Below are 14240 nucleotides of genomic sequence, written 5' to 3'. Positions count from 1 at the left end.
GCGGGGGGGTGGGGGGGCAGGAGGCCATTCTGCCATGGATTCCGGGGGATTCTAAAGAATCCGACCTCACTGGAATCCGTGGCGGAATTCTCTGCCATCCCTACCACAGACACCAATGAGGCCGGAGTCCGTGCCAGAACGGAGCAATCCCCCCTGCCACCCCGTGAAATTTTCCCGAGACAATGGACCCTACCTGGTGTCAGCCATCCGGTCCGTCTGCTGCCCCAGTCTGCGGCTGCCATTTGCCTCCCTACTTTAGACATTATAGGCTATGTAAGTATTTACGTAGCCTATCATGACAAAGAGCAGGGACTCAGTTAGCGTCTGCTACACCATTTGCGCCCCTGCCTTTTGCCGTGATAGGCTACGTAAACATATACGTAGCCTACCATGGCTAACACAGGGATGCAAATGGCACCCGCCACAGAGCGGAGCCAGCCAGGGAGGATTCCGGGGGGAGGGATGGATTGCCTCCCCCCCCCCCGTGGATACGCTGGACTGGAACAGGGTAAGTAATCCGTACACCCCTATCTGTGCTACAACCCCTGCCGGTAGTGAACCCTATCTGTGAGGAAATGTTGGAGAATATCTCCTCCCCTAGGAGAAATTTGGTGAAATTGTCCCCCCAATTTCTCTGCCCACAAATAGGCTGGGGAATTTTGAGAGGCCATTTGTGCACAGCTCTAGTTTTAAAGTAGTTCTGATCCTTTCTGGAGCAGCAGTCTCAGAAGGTGGTGCTGGGGGACTTGTTCCATCCCATGGCCATCAGTCTGTGGGGGTGCCGCAAGGTCTCAACTTGTCACCTATGCTTTTTTAACATGTACATGTGAACCACCCAGGGAGCTTCAGCTATGGGGTGGCATCGAAATATAATAAATATAATAAATTAAATGAAACTGCTGGGGGAAGTCATCAGCAGGTTTGTGCTGAAGTGGCATTGGTATGCGGATGATACTCAGCTGTACCTCTCTTTTCCATCTGCACCTCTCTTTTCCATCTGCACATCCCAGAGAGGCTGTTGAACCCGTGAACCAGTGTCCGGAGGATGTTCTAGGGTAGATGAGGGTAAACACTGAAACTCAATCCAGACAAGACAGTGGTACTGTGGGTTGGGAAACCACGTACTCTGGATGGAGGTTTATGTCTGGTCTTATGTAGGGTTACGCCTTCTCTGAAAGACCAAGTGCGCAGTCTGGGAGTCCTCCTGGACTGTGCTAATCGGGGAAGCCCAGGTGGCTGCGGTGTCCAGGAGTGCATTGTGTCAGCTTAGGCCCTGTTTGGAGATCATGGGCCTTGCCTTGGTTCTCCCTGCACTAGTGACCTCCAGGCTCAGCTCGACTCCTGCAATGTGCTATACGTGGGGCTCCCTTTGAAGACAGTCCAGAAACTTCAGCTGGTGCAGAATGTGGCTGCCTGGGTGTTGGTGGGGGCAAGGTGAACTGATCATACAATGCCTACACTATGCCAGCTGCACTGGTTACTGGTGTTTTTCCGAGCCCAATTCAAAGTGCGGGTTTTGACCTTTAAAGCCTTGAACAGTTTGGGATCAAATTACTTGAAGGACCGTCTTCACCCTTATCAGCCTGCCCACGCTTTAAGATCAGTAAAAGCGGCCTTTCACATTTGCCCTTCTGTGAGGGCAGTTAGGTGGGTGAGCACATGAGACAGGGCCTTTTCCACAGTGGCCCCAGACCTCTGGAAAAAATGTTGCCATTGGGGGTCTACCAGGCTCCATCATTGCAGACTTTTAGGAAGGATCTGAAAACTTACTACTTTACTCTGTTCTTCCCCTGATTACTTATTCATTTATTTATTACATTTCTATACCGCCCAATAGCCGAAGGTTGTAGCTGCAGATGCATGTGGTAAGCTTTGTTTTTATGCTGTTTTTTAATTTATTTTTTTAGGATGTCTGCTTCTATTGCTGTTTTTACTGTTTTTATTACTGTTATCAGTTTTTTATTATGTGAGTTTTATTGTTGTATGCCGACTTGAGAGGGCTCCTGGCCTGAAAGGTGGCCAATAAATATTTTTAAATAAATAAAATCTAGCCCTGCCCTCTGGGACTATAGAGAACAACTCTTTGTCCTTTTCTTTGAGAGCCCTTCTGGTATTTGAGCAATCTGGGTTCAGTCCCAGAACATGTTTCTAGGATTCATGGGGAGCTACCGTGATGTATAAATCTTGGGAGGCAGGACACTTCTCCAGGAAATTCCTTTTACTCTGGATCTAGTTAAGAATGAATAACTATTTATGTGACATTAGGACTACAAAACCCATGATAAAGAGCAACTGTAAGCAGGTTATATATGCAAAAATATCCAGGATGTTCAAATCAAATGAAGTTAGATGTTACCATTCCAGTCATGGTGGAACCAGCTGTCTGAAATCTGGGAGGGCAGGTGGATTTCTTTTGGAAAATATTTTGCACTCAGGCAGGGAAATGAATTTAGGGACATAGGCTTTACAGGGTTTCACATGTTCATATGAGGGGAGTGGGGGGGATGACTCATACTCACCATCATTGCTTAAAAATACTTTTTTTGCAAATTGGCCATCAGTCCCATTGACTTCAATGGATGCAAATCAACTGGCACTCTGTAGTGTCAATGGGTTGCAGAGAGAGCTGAAAATGACTCACCCTACCATGTAAGATGAGCCAAAAATAGAACCTTTGGGAAGACCCAGTTTTTGATGCTTTGTTCTTTCTTTTAGATACCCCCCCCCACACACACACACACTGTTGTGTGGCAGGTAGAAAGAGGAGGACATGTTGTCATCTGAGGATTTTCCAGTTTTACATATAGAGCTCTCTGCTAACACTCAGGTTCCTGAGTCAGCAGTCTGAGAGCAATAAGTCCCCATAATAAACTGTGCAAGAACACCACATTTGTGTGGGTAAATTTGGTTCTAAAGTGAGTGATGTACTCCACTTTAATCAGGCACAGTTGTTGTTTGAACACTGTAAAGCCTATGAAATATGGTCTCTCTGTTCTCCACTACAGGAAGGGGGTGAGGGAGAAGAAAAGAAGGTTAGCTGAGAGTGAGTCTGTGTGAATCCAAATATAAAATGTCTGTATTAAATCACAGCCTGGAAAGGAACTCTCGCAAGGATGAGTGATTCGAAAGGGGGGGGCAAGTATTTGTGGGATTACCATTTTATGTTGGCCTTTATATTTATAGAACTTGTATCCCACCTCTTTTGTGTTATTTATTTAGTTAATGTATATCCCACCTTTCTGCCAAAAAGATGGCACTCAGGATGGTTGCAAAAGCCTTCAGGGTGGCTAGCAACAATAGTAAAAATAATAAAATGTAGTCTCAAACAGCAGTGAAGAAGCAACATAAAAACAGTATGGAGCCAGAAAATATAGTAACTAACAACAACAGCAACAACAACAACAACAACAACAACAACTTATTGAATACTGGAAGAACAAGTTGGACTTTACCAGGCACCTGAAAGTTAACAAAGGTGGCACCAGGGGAACATATCTAGGGAGAAAGTTCCAGAATTTAGGCACCACCAGGAAAAGGTCCTCTTGAGGCTCTTTCTGGTAGCCACCTGCCTAACCTCAGCAGTCAGGGGCCAGTATTTTGCAAAATGAATGGCAGCTCAATGAGGGAACAGGTGGCCACCGCCCACCAGGCACTCACCAGGTGCCCATAGACCACATGGATGGTTGCACAGCATGGCACGCAGTGTGAGCGGCCGGTGGGAGTTCGGCAGATGGGTAGCAACGCAGTCGCAGGTGAGTCCATCTATCTCTAGGCAGCACCCATCTCTACAAGACTTTTGGGGGGGGGCTCTTTTACATTTGAGGGGCATGGAGTGGCATGGCTGCATTTCTTAGCATCCAGGAAGCTGCTAGCAAATTGAAAGGAGTTTAGACAAGAGCAACAAAAATGATGAAGGGATCTGAGCGAATGACTTATGAGGAGAGCGTTAAAGAACCAAATATGTATAGCTTGGCCAAACAATGGGTGAGGGAGTGATGATATTCATCTCCATATATCTGCAGAGGTGTAAACTCCGAAGAGGGAGACGAAGTGCTTAGGAAGGTACAAAGGGAAATTTACTAGGTGTTGTAGAAGGAAATTAAGCAAAGGAAAATTTTGGCTGAACATCAGGAAAACTTTCCTAAGGGTGAGTTTACGATGATGGAAAACTACGCTTAACATGTTTTTAAAAAGTGCTGTTTAAATTGTAACTAAACTACACTTCTCTCATGCATAGCCCTGGTGCTAAATGAGTACCATTCCAGATTTTAAAGAAGGAGAATGGAAGGTGAATTCGTACAGCCATTTTGACTTTTATTTTATGTGGTAAGACTTAATCCAAGCTGACTTCCTTGATCATGTGATGGTTTCTCCAGTTCATTTCTACCCATCAGCATGCCCAGAGATATGGTGAGTTGTGATATGGTGATGTGTTAGAATTTATCACTATTATGGGATGGATTGAGCATGTGATGAGCCCCACTTGAATTGGTTTCAGTACATCAATCTTACAAAACTGATTGGAAAATGCCTGTGTTGTTTGGCCATTCGTATATAAATGATCTTAGAAGTTTTCTCCATTATATTTGTGACAGTACTACTTGTTGCATATCTACCATAAACTCCCACCCCCCGAAAAAAAAAAATTCTCACCATACCTCAGTTTCCTTAGAAATTTCTGTCTCTCATACAAACTCCCTGCTCTCTCTGATTATGAGGCCTGATTTACACAAATGATATGGTGTAGGCCTCCTTTGGATATGTATTATGACTGGAAGTGGGGTATTGTATGTTTGAACACTCCTCCAAGTTTAAAAGTCTTTCCTCCCTATAGAAAATTAGCATATGAGAAATCAGGTCAGAAGAACCTTTTTGATGGAAGGGGAGATCTTTACATGGAGGTGTACTCAATGGGGTGATCCTACCACTTGCAATGAAATGGTACATCCGCAAAGAGTTCTATCATACAATATTTCTGAACTCATCATTTGGCTTCTCTTGACCTTCTTCTGCCTCATCCACAGCTCTGAACCTGTTTATATCCCCTCTTTGCCAGAACTTACTGGTGTTGCCCTAATCCTTTAAATGCCTTTAGTGTCCGTGGAGGGCCATTTAACAGATAGGACACTTTAAATACACTTGCCTACAAATGTATTTGCAAACTAGCCATATGCCAGGAAAGCCATGATTGGCTGCAGCACCCACATATGCTCTGTGGCAAACCAAAGTATTGTGACCCCATTCTTTCATTTAAAATTAAACAAGTCTGTTCATTGTCCTCTAGCAGTATACCCCCCACCCCACACCCCACCTAATCTGGAGGCCAGAGAAATCTAAGGCAATCTCTTCTGAAAGGCATCGTTGGGCAGTTAGATCAAGATCTGAAGGTTTCTGTGATCTTTCTCGCACCTCTTAGACAGAGAAGTGTTGCTCGCCCATTGGGACAAAAGCGGCTTCTTCTAATGTGATTGGATATTAAGTATGGTGAGATGTGTACATGCAAATTTAATGAGTGCCAAGGAGGGAAGTGGTGGTGGAGGGACCTTCCAAATCAATGCAAAAATATTTCGTGCTGAACTAGTACTTTGATTTTTAAAAAAGCACGCACACAGAGAGGAGGCTGCTTGAAATAAGCAAAAAATTTGAGCTAATGGGAATCTCATCCATTATTTAATCTGTTCCTTATCTGGAATGTACAAAAAATGGAATCTAATATGGTGTCTGTATGTTGTTGTCTTTAAACAAATTCAACAGGAGAAAAGGGCAGCAATTTCACTTAATATATTAAATCTAGAAGCAAGCGCAGAGCCATATTAATAACTCTGGCTAGCTAGAAAATCCCTACATACATATACATACATACATACATACATATATATGCGCCTTCTTGTGATGTGGCTTGATTCATAAGTATCTTCATTCACTACTGGGCTTTATTAAATACAAATAAAATAGCTTGACTAGAGGAAAAGATGGGGATGGAAGGGAAGAAAGTGTGGGAGAGGAACCCACCTTTAGTACTTGAGTATCCACTGTTTGATGCTGCTGTTATGTGCATCTTCCAACTCTAGGTGCATGGGGAAAATGAGTCAGAGATTTGGTGGCTAGAGCTGATGGGAGTTGTAAGCCAAAACATCTGGAGGGCCTCAACTTGCCCACCCCCGATCTAAATATCTCCAAAGCCAGTCTTCCCACTAGAGAGCGCTGCTGCTGTGGATCACATAGTATCATAGAATAGCAGGTTTAGAAGGGGCCTATAAGACCATCGAGTCCAACCCCCTGCTAGGGGTGCACGAAAGTCACTTACCTGGTCTCGCAGCTTGCTTTGCGGTGGGGGGGAGGCGCTTCGCTGCTCCCCCAAAGTTCAGGCCGGGGGGGGGAGGCTTCCCTCCTCGCCCAGCCGAAATTCAGGCCAGGGAGGAGGCGCCTCGCCTCGCCCGGCCGCGAAATAAAAAGTTAAAAAAAAAACGCCCCCGTGATAGGCTACGTGACGATTTACGTAGCCTATCACGGCTAGATCTGCAAAGTCAGCCATGATAGGCTACGTTAATCGTCACGTAGCCTATCACAGGTGACTTTAAAAAAAAAAAGCGCGTACGCAAATGGCGGCCCCCATAGGGAGCCGCCATTTGCGTTCCTTATTTGGTCCCTGTAGTCTACGTAAAGATTTACGTAGACTACGGCGAAAATAAGGGCAACGCTATTTGCGTTGTTCTTATTTTCGCCGTAGTCTACGTAAATCTTTACGTAGACTACAGGGACCAAATAAGGAACGCGAATGGCGGCTCCCTATGGGGGCCGCCATTAGCCGTTCACCCTTTTTTTTTTTTTAAAGTCACCCATGATAGGCTACGTGACGATTAACGTAGCCTATCACGGCTGACTTTGCAAATCTAGCCGTGATAGGCTACGTTAATCGTTACGTAGCCTATCACAGGGGCGTTTTTTTTTTTTACTTTGCTTGTAATGGCGGCGGCAGCAGCCGGTCAAAAGATCGGCTGCTGCCCCCGCCCCTGACGAAGACCTGCTGAACCGCCGCCGGGACCCGCCGCCGGGAGGGACATTCGTGAAAGGTAAGTCCCATCCCGGGGGGGGGCGGGGGGCGGGGGGGCAGAGAAGTTCTCCCCGAACAACCTTCAGAGGACCGAATGCATTGGCGCTCGGCCCCCCGAAGTTTCGGGGAGAAATTCTCCCCCATCCCTACCCCCTGCTCAATGCAGGAATCCAAGTCAGAGAGCATCCCTAACAGGTGGCTGTCCAGCCTCGTCTTGAATGCCTGCAGTGTGGGAGAGCCCACCACTTCCCTTGGTAACTGGTTCCATTACACACTCAATCAGATACACAGACATGCAGCCATCCAAGATGGCAATGTCCATGGTGAGGACACCCTAGGGTGCAACTTGAATTATCCCTCAGTTGTCTTCACCTGACACTGCTGCTGTTGCTGGAACACAGTCACTGATGCCGACCGCTTTCTGCCTGTAAAAAGCTGCTCACTACTGCAGCTGGAGCAATGGGGGTACCCATGTCAACTTGGGGGAGCATTCAAGCTGCTACCTAGAGAGTCCTCACCATCCTAGATGGCTGTGTGCCTGATTGGCTGTGAAGGCCCATGTAATAGTAGGTAAAGAAGTCACTGCTGAGAGGATAGCAGCAGAAAAGGTCATGAAAGAATGGCACAGATTTGATTCTCCCCCTCCCTTCAAGTGGTTGTTGGAGGGCCATTTGCTGAACAATTATCTATTGCTGAAAAGGAACATCCAATCTGTGAATATTTGGCTTAGCTGTCCACTGACATCTCAGCCTCCTGAGCACTGCTGAGTTTTATCCGGATACCTCTAGCTCCGGACTGGCCGTACCATTAGGCAACATGACATGGCTGCTACTGGGGGAGTGGCAGAGAGGTGTTGGAGGTAGGGATGGCAGAGAATTCTGCCGTGGACCTCCAGAATCCATGGCAGAATGGCACACTTACCGCCACCTCCCGAGGATTTCCTGCAGAACGGAACTCCAGCTCCGTTGTGCTGGTGATACTGTAAATGTGGCCACCATTACCGTTTTGCTGTGAGGAATACAGCCGCAAATGACATAGTGGATGCCACTTGCAGTCGTACAGTTTTTTCCTAATTGCAGCCATTTATGGCCACCATTACAGTATCACCAGCACAACAGAGCCGGAGTGTGGCTCCATGAAATCCTTCGGACATGGAGCCGCTCTGGAGGATTCCGGAGGGGCGGAACGGGTCACTTCCCCCCGCCCCAGCAGAAAAGACCACAGAACGGATGACGAGTAATCTGTCCATCCCTAGTTGGAGGAGAGAACTATGGAGGGCACACACCCTGCCCTGCACCCCCTAAGCTACATTGCTGTCCACAGCTGTGGTGGAGGATGCTGTCCCATTGACAGTGTTGAAGTACGGTTCAGCTGTCACTCTGTTTGAGTCACGTATGACTTCTGTGTGTGTATGTGTGTGCGTGTGTGTGAGAGAGAGAGCCATTTTATCCTCTGGCAGCAAAATGCACTATGACAGATAAACAGTGTACAGCCCATCAAAGCAAAATAGAGGGTGGGGGAGAAGAATGTGAGTAAAGAAATGGGTCTCATCATTCTCTGATTTTCCTAATCTGGTTATAGAAGCAAGTTTCTTTCCCCTTTCCCCCCCTTCAGTTGCAGCATTTGGGACCTCTTCTTTTCTCACCTGTGCGTGCGTACTTATGAATTCATCATCTGTCAGTTTTCATTAAGCTGGTTAAAGGAGACATTTTGAAGAGCTCGGAGTTTCCGAGAGCAGCCATGTGTACTCTGTTGGAAGCAAATGAAAGCTAATTGGGGGAACAAAAGTCATGCTGGACACTGGGACAAGATGCGCCTTTTAAATGCAGATTGCTGACCTGTGAAGAATGTATTGAACGAAGCAATGTTGGGGGCGAGGGGACCTCAGTGGATTTGCTTTATGAAGTGGCGAATAGTGAGACAGCATCAGAACCCAGTGGTATTTTTTCCACATTATGAAATTGACCCTGCCTCATGGTCATTCAGATCAAAGAAGCAGCCTTCTACCAAATCAGACAATTGTTCCAGCTTATCCAGTACTGTCCGCTGTGACAGCAAACGGGTCCACAGTATCTTGGGCAACTATTTTTTTGCACCTTTTCTACCTGAGTGCCTTTCTCCTGAAAATGAATCCCAAGGACCAAACCTGGTGCCTTCAACAGACAGTGTCCATTTTAATACTGAGGTACAGTCCACTGCTAAATGTGAGCATCTTCTTTTGTATTATTTCACATAGCTTCCATGGAAGGGGATGAAAAGAAATAGCAGCCCTATACATGTTTACCTCAAAATAGGGATACATGGACTGTGTAAAATCCACTCCACCTGTGTTTCGCCGATTGTCAGGTTGTCATTGTCAGACGGATGTGAACTTTTTTTTTTGTCATGCAGTAAAAGTCTCAAATAATTACATAAGTATTTATGTAAGTATTTACATAATTTACCTCAGTGTGTAACATTTAGCATATTGTCAACCATACCATTCAGCGTTTCCTTAGCAGAAACTTGTGTATTTCCTACGAATATATATGTGTAAATTTTGGGAAAGTTAAAAAAAAAAACCACAAATATCCAAAAGTCCACAGACTTTGTGCAACCTGAGATGGTCGCTCCGCAGCAGATTCCACAGGTTGGATTCTTAGAAAGCTCTGAGCTCATTTTAGTCCCTCTTGAATTTCTCCAGCATCCCTACTTCAAAATAAATACCACCAGATTTACAAAGATATATTCCCAGGTACATGCGTGTAGGACTGCACCCTTACTGTATTTTTGTTTTTGTTGTGGTTCCCATCCCTTCTTCCATCTCCTAACAGTATATTGTGAGGGACTGTGGCAAATCACCAGAGCAAATACTTTGCATGCAGAAGACTCAGGTTTTGAATAGCCAGGCAAGAAATATTTCTGCTTGATATCTTAGAGAGCTGTTTCCAGATAGAATAAACAATTTGGGCTGAATGAGCCAATGAGTCTGATTAAGTATTTGTATAATTATTATTCTGAAAAGTTTCTTATCGAAACCAAACTGAAATGAAATTCTCACCATCCCTACCCACAATAAGGGATGGGAGAACCAGGGACTCTCCAGCTCACCAAAGTTCTCCAAAATCACAAGCTGGAAGCTCATTTCAACTAGCTCCTGTTTTCATTCCTGATCTGGGTTTTTTTGGCTTGATCAAATGGGGAAAGTGCACAATTCTCCATCTATTTTCCAAAAGTGTGCACCTTCCCCCTATTGACTAAAGTGTGAAAAATGTTTTGTTGTTGTTTGTGTTTTGAAAAATGAGCTTTTCAAAGAGTGCATTTTTCAAACAGGGTCACAAACTCAGGAATTTGTGCACGTTCCTTGAGAAAAAGGTGTGCCTGGTCACATTTGCATTCAGGATTTCGAATGGGACATGTCTGCATCATTTGGAAATCAAAAATAAATTCTTGTACTTTCCTACTCCCAACCCCTCCACAAAAAAGTCCTAAGAAACCCCCCAACAACAACAACACTTCAGGAAATTATTTGTTTGTTTGTTTGTTTTTTATTTATTTATTTATTTATTTTATTAGATTTATTAGCCCCATTTGGCCAGTTACCTGGCCATTCTAGGCGGTGAACAATACAAATAAGAACACAAAATACAACATAATCAACTAAACAAAACAACATTGCAATAAATAAATACATACATACATACATACATACTCTAACCCACCCCAAATGTTTGCCTGAACAGCCAGGTTTTCAAAGCCTGGCAGAAGCTCATCAAAGAGGGGGCATGGTGGAGGTCACTAGGGAGGGAATTCCACAAAGTGGGGGCCACCACAGAAAAGGCCCTCTCCCTAGTCCTCACCAGCCTAGCTGTCCTGACTGATGGGACAGAGAGAAGGCCTTCCAAGGCCGATCTCGTTGAGCAGCATCCCTGGTGTTGCTGGAGGCACTCCTTAAGATAGACTGGGACGGAACCATGTAGGGTTTTAAAGGTCAATACCAACACCTTGAATTGGGCCTGGAAAACAACTGTTTTTTTCCACCTTTTGCCCCCTAAATTGCTGAAGTTGAGCTGTGTCAAAAGGTTTGGTGTATCTTTGTTGTGCACCTTTCACCATTTCACATACAAAAATGCTTCACAGGGTGGTAATGAGGCTCACATAAGAGGGACCGTGTATTTTACATTGAGCCCCTTGAAGTAGTGATGTTGTATTTTATAGAGAAGGAAAGGAAAGTTTCCTCATGTGCAAGCACCGGGTCATTACTGACCCCTAGAGGGACGCCTGCTTGCGCTGGCGTTTTCATGGCAGACTATAGCGGGGTGGTTTGCCATTGCCTTCCCCAGTCATGATTACCTTTACCCCAGCAAGCTGGGTACTCATTTTACCAACCTCAGAAGGATGGAAGGCTGAGTCGACCTGAGCCAGCTACCTGGGACCCAGCTTCCGCTGGGATCGAATTCAGGTCGTGGGGAGAGTTTCGGTTGCAATACTGCCGCCTACCACTCTGTGCAACAGTTTTTGAAAAGTTCTGGGTCGATTTAAATTTATTCTCTTTTGTTTTATCGTCATCATAATTTATATCATGCTTACAGCATTCAGAACACCTCACGCTGTTCTCATGCTCATCCTCTCTACAATGCTGCAAGTCAAACCGGCATTATTATTTATTTGTATACCACTTTATTCGCCTAAAAGCTATCAAGGCATTACACATCTTTGCACTTTATTCAAGTAAAAGCTACCAAGGCATTGCACGAAGTGGTATATTATCCCCATATTGTTTGTACATGGGGTTGTCGTTGCTGGCTTAAAATGAGCACTTATTTATCATGGCTTGTGTGAGATCACCTGGTGAGATAACCACATCATGATCATGGATTGCCTGAGATCACTTTAACAGCTAAGGTAACATGGGATCCAGTGACCTCCTGGATCACAGCTCGTTCACATAGCCACTCTGGAACCACCAGATCTCATTTCTGTTAGGTTTGATGATGATCACATCCCTGTCTTCCTTCCGTTAGAAATCAACTAAATTGATTTGTTTGGTCTGTGCCCATTTATGAGTGTCTGCAGCTGCACTGGTAAAGCTAAACCAATTTTAAATCATACCCTCCGTTAAATCAGTGAAATTTGACATGGAAGGAGGCCTCTTAAGAGGGAGTGTGTGCTTGCCTTAGGGGAAGCAAAGCTCATTAGTCTTCCATATTCAACAGATTTCATCCACAGTCTCTAGGACAGCTTTTTAAGGGTGCAATCCTATGCATGTTTAGACAGAAGAAAGGCCTACAACTGCCAGCAGGGAGTTGTAGGGCTTTCTTCTGTCTAAACATGCATAGGATTGTGCCCTAAAGCTTGTTTAATATTTAGAAGTGTGTGTCCTTTTAATAAAAAATCCAGGGGCTTGTTTTGTTTTTAAGGGACATAAGGTGTGTGTGTGTGTGTTTACTGTTTGTTTGTTTGTTTGTTTGTTTATTATTGCATTTATATCCCACCTTTTGTCCTCTTGCAAGGAACCCAAGGCAGCTTACATTATCCTCCTCTTCTCTATTTTATCCTCACAACAACAACCCTGTGAAGTTGCAGTCCCTACCCCAGAAACCCTCTGTTAGGGATGCTGTGAGCGTCCATTTGGAAGCTCGAGGTCAACAGGTTCCCGCCAGTTCAGCCCCCCGTACACCAATCCATGACTTCCTGCTCTTGCCCAACTCAGCGCATGCCAAGCCAGGCAAGCACAGTGGCCCCCGCTCCTTGCCCGGGCGGCAACAGCAGGATAGGAAACCTTCCCATCCTGCTGCCAAGAGCAACTCCACCCCTCTCTGCCGGGGCTCAGCTGAGAGAGGTGCAGTTGCTCTGGGTGGCGGCAGCAGCGGGAGAGGCCCCCTCCCGCTGCCATCGCTGCTGAGAACTACTGCTGCACCCCTGTCTGCTGGTGCTTGGCACAGAGGGATATAGTTGCTCACAGCGGCGGCAGCAACAGCGCTCCACTAGCCAGCTCGCGTCCCAGAGCAAGCCACGTCTGACAGTGGGCAGGGTTCCAGCAAGCAGGTCGCAAGGTGGACTCAGGTGAATTCGCACAACCCTACCCTCTGTCAAGAAATCTCACATACAGAATGGAACAGTTGGAGCCTGGAAAGAAATCACTTTCCAGGTAACCCTTTGTCAGAGTGGACACTGAGCCCATAGAATCCCAGAGTAGTTCTGATGCTGAGGAAGAGCAGTCGCTCCTGGGAGAGGAGCGCGCTCCTCTTTCCCAGGACCAACAGCTGACGGAGATTGGGAGTGACCGAGCAGAGATAGCAGACTTAGTGGATGTGCGACGCAGACGCAGAGAGTGGCACGAGATGGAGGGCACCGAGAGGAGCGTAGTGCCCGGTTGGCGCGCACTCAATCGGCTGCGCCCCGGGGATCCAAGGGAAAAGGGGAGGGATTCTCCCTAGTCCTTAAATACAGGGGTCTGCCAGTAATTGCCTTTCAAACGGGGACCAACTGTTCCAACTTAAGGCATAGGGATGCTGCTGCTCAGATCTAGTTGCTACCTGTAGAGTTGTTAAGCTGTAAAAGAAGAATAAAGCTTTGAAAAAAATCCCTTTGTCTGTGTCTGGACTTGGCTACGGGATTAGACTGAGAGAGCCCTCCAAGGAGCCCTTGACACTCTTCAAACTTGGGTTCAGCCCTGAACCACATGTTTTCTCCTTCAAGCCACAAAACCTCTGCTGGATCAAGCCACAGAACAGAGTTCTCCTTCACATGGCACGTTGCAAAACTCTGGAATTCACTACCACAAGATGTGGTGATGGCCACCAATATGAACAACTTTAAATGTGGATTAGACAAAGACATGGAAGAGAAGGCTATGAATGACTACTAGTCACGATGGCTATATATTGCCTCCTGTATCAGAGGCAGTATGCTATGGATATGAGGTGTGGGGAACAGGAGCAGGAGGGTGCTACTACCCGCATGTCCTACTTGAGGGTTTCCCACAGGAAGTTGGTTGGCCACTGTGTGAACAGAAGAGTGTGGAGGAGATGGACCCTTGGTCTGATCCAGCACAGCTCTTCGTATGTTCCTACACTGGAGCCCTTCTTGATAATTATTTCTAGACTTATACCCATATGTAAAAATTAGGACATGCACATGTCATGCCCGCCACTGTTCTCTTTTGTTCTCTTTTGCTCTCCTTCTTGGTGATGTATTTCCTCTC

The 14240-nt window shown here is 45.8% G+C and overlaps 1 protein-coding gene and 1 long non-coding RNA gene across 5 annotated transcripts in view; both read left to right on the top strand.

The window, feature by feature from the left end:
- CELF4 (CUGBP Elav-like family member 4) overlaps nucleotides 1-14240 on the top strand; it is a 1119657-nt gene that overhangs the window by 319350 nt on the left and 786067 nt on the right. The gene's annotated exons all lie outside the window — the stretch shown is intronic.
- On the top strand, nucleotides 4023-10023 carry LOC146351910 (uncharacterized). Its single transcript, XR_014787332.1, has 3 exons — nucleotides 4023-4147; nucleotides 4238-4410; nucleotides 8669-10023. It is a non-coding gene; the product is annotated as an uncharacterized LOC146351910 (long non-coding RNA).

This window comes from Heloderma suspectum, chromosome 2 (assembly GCF_057233095.1).
Source record: "Heloderma suspectum isolate Gila_16-S chromosome 2, 16-S_ref, whole genome shotgun sequence".
Lineage (NCBI taxonomy): Eukaryota > Metazoa > Chordata > Lepidosauria > Squamata > Helodermatidae > Heloderma > Heloderma suspectum.
This window is presented reverse-complemented; position numbering and strand designations above follow the sequence as displayed.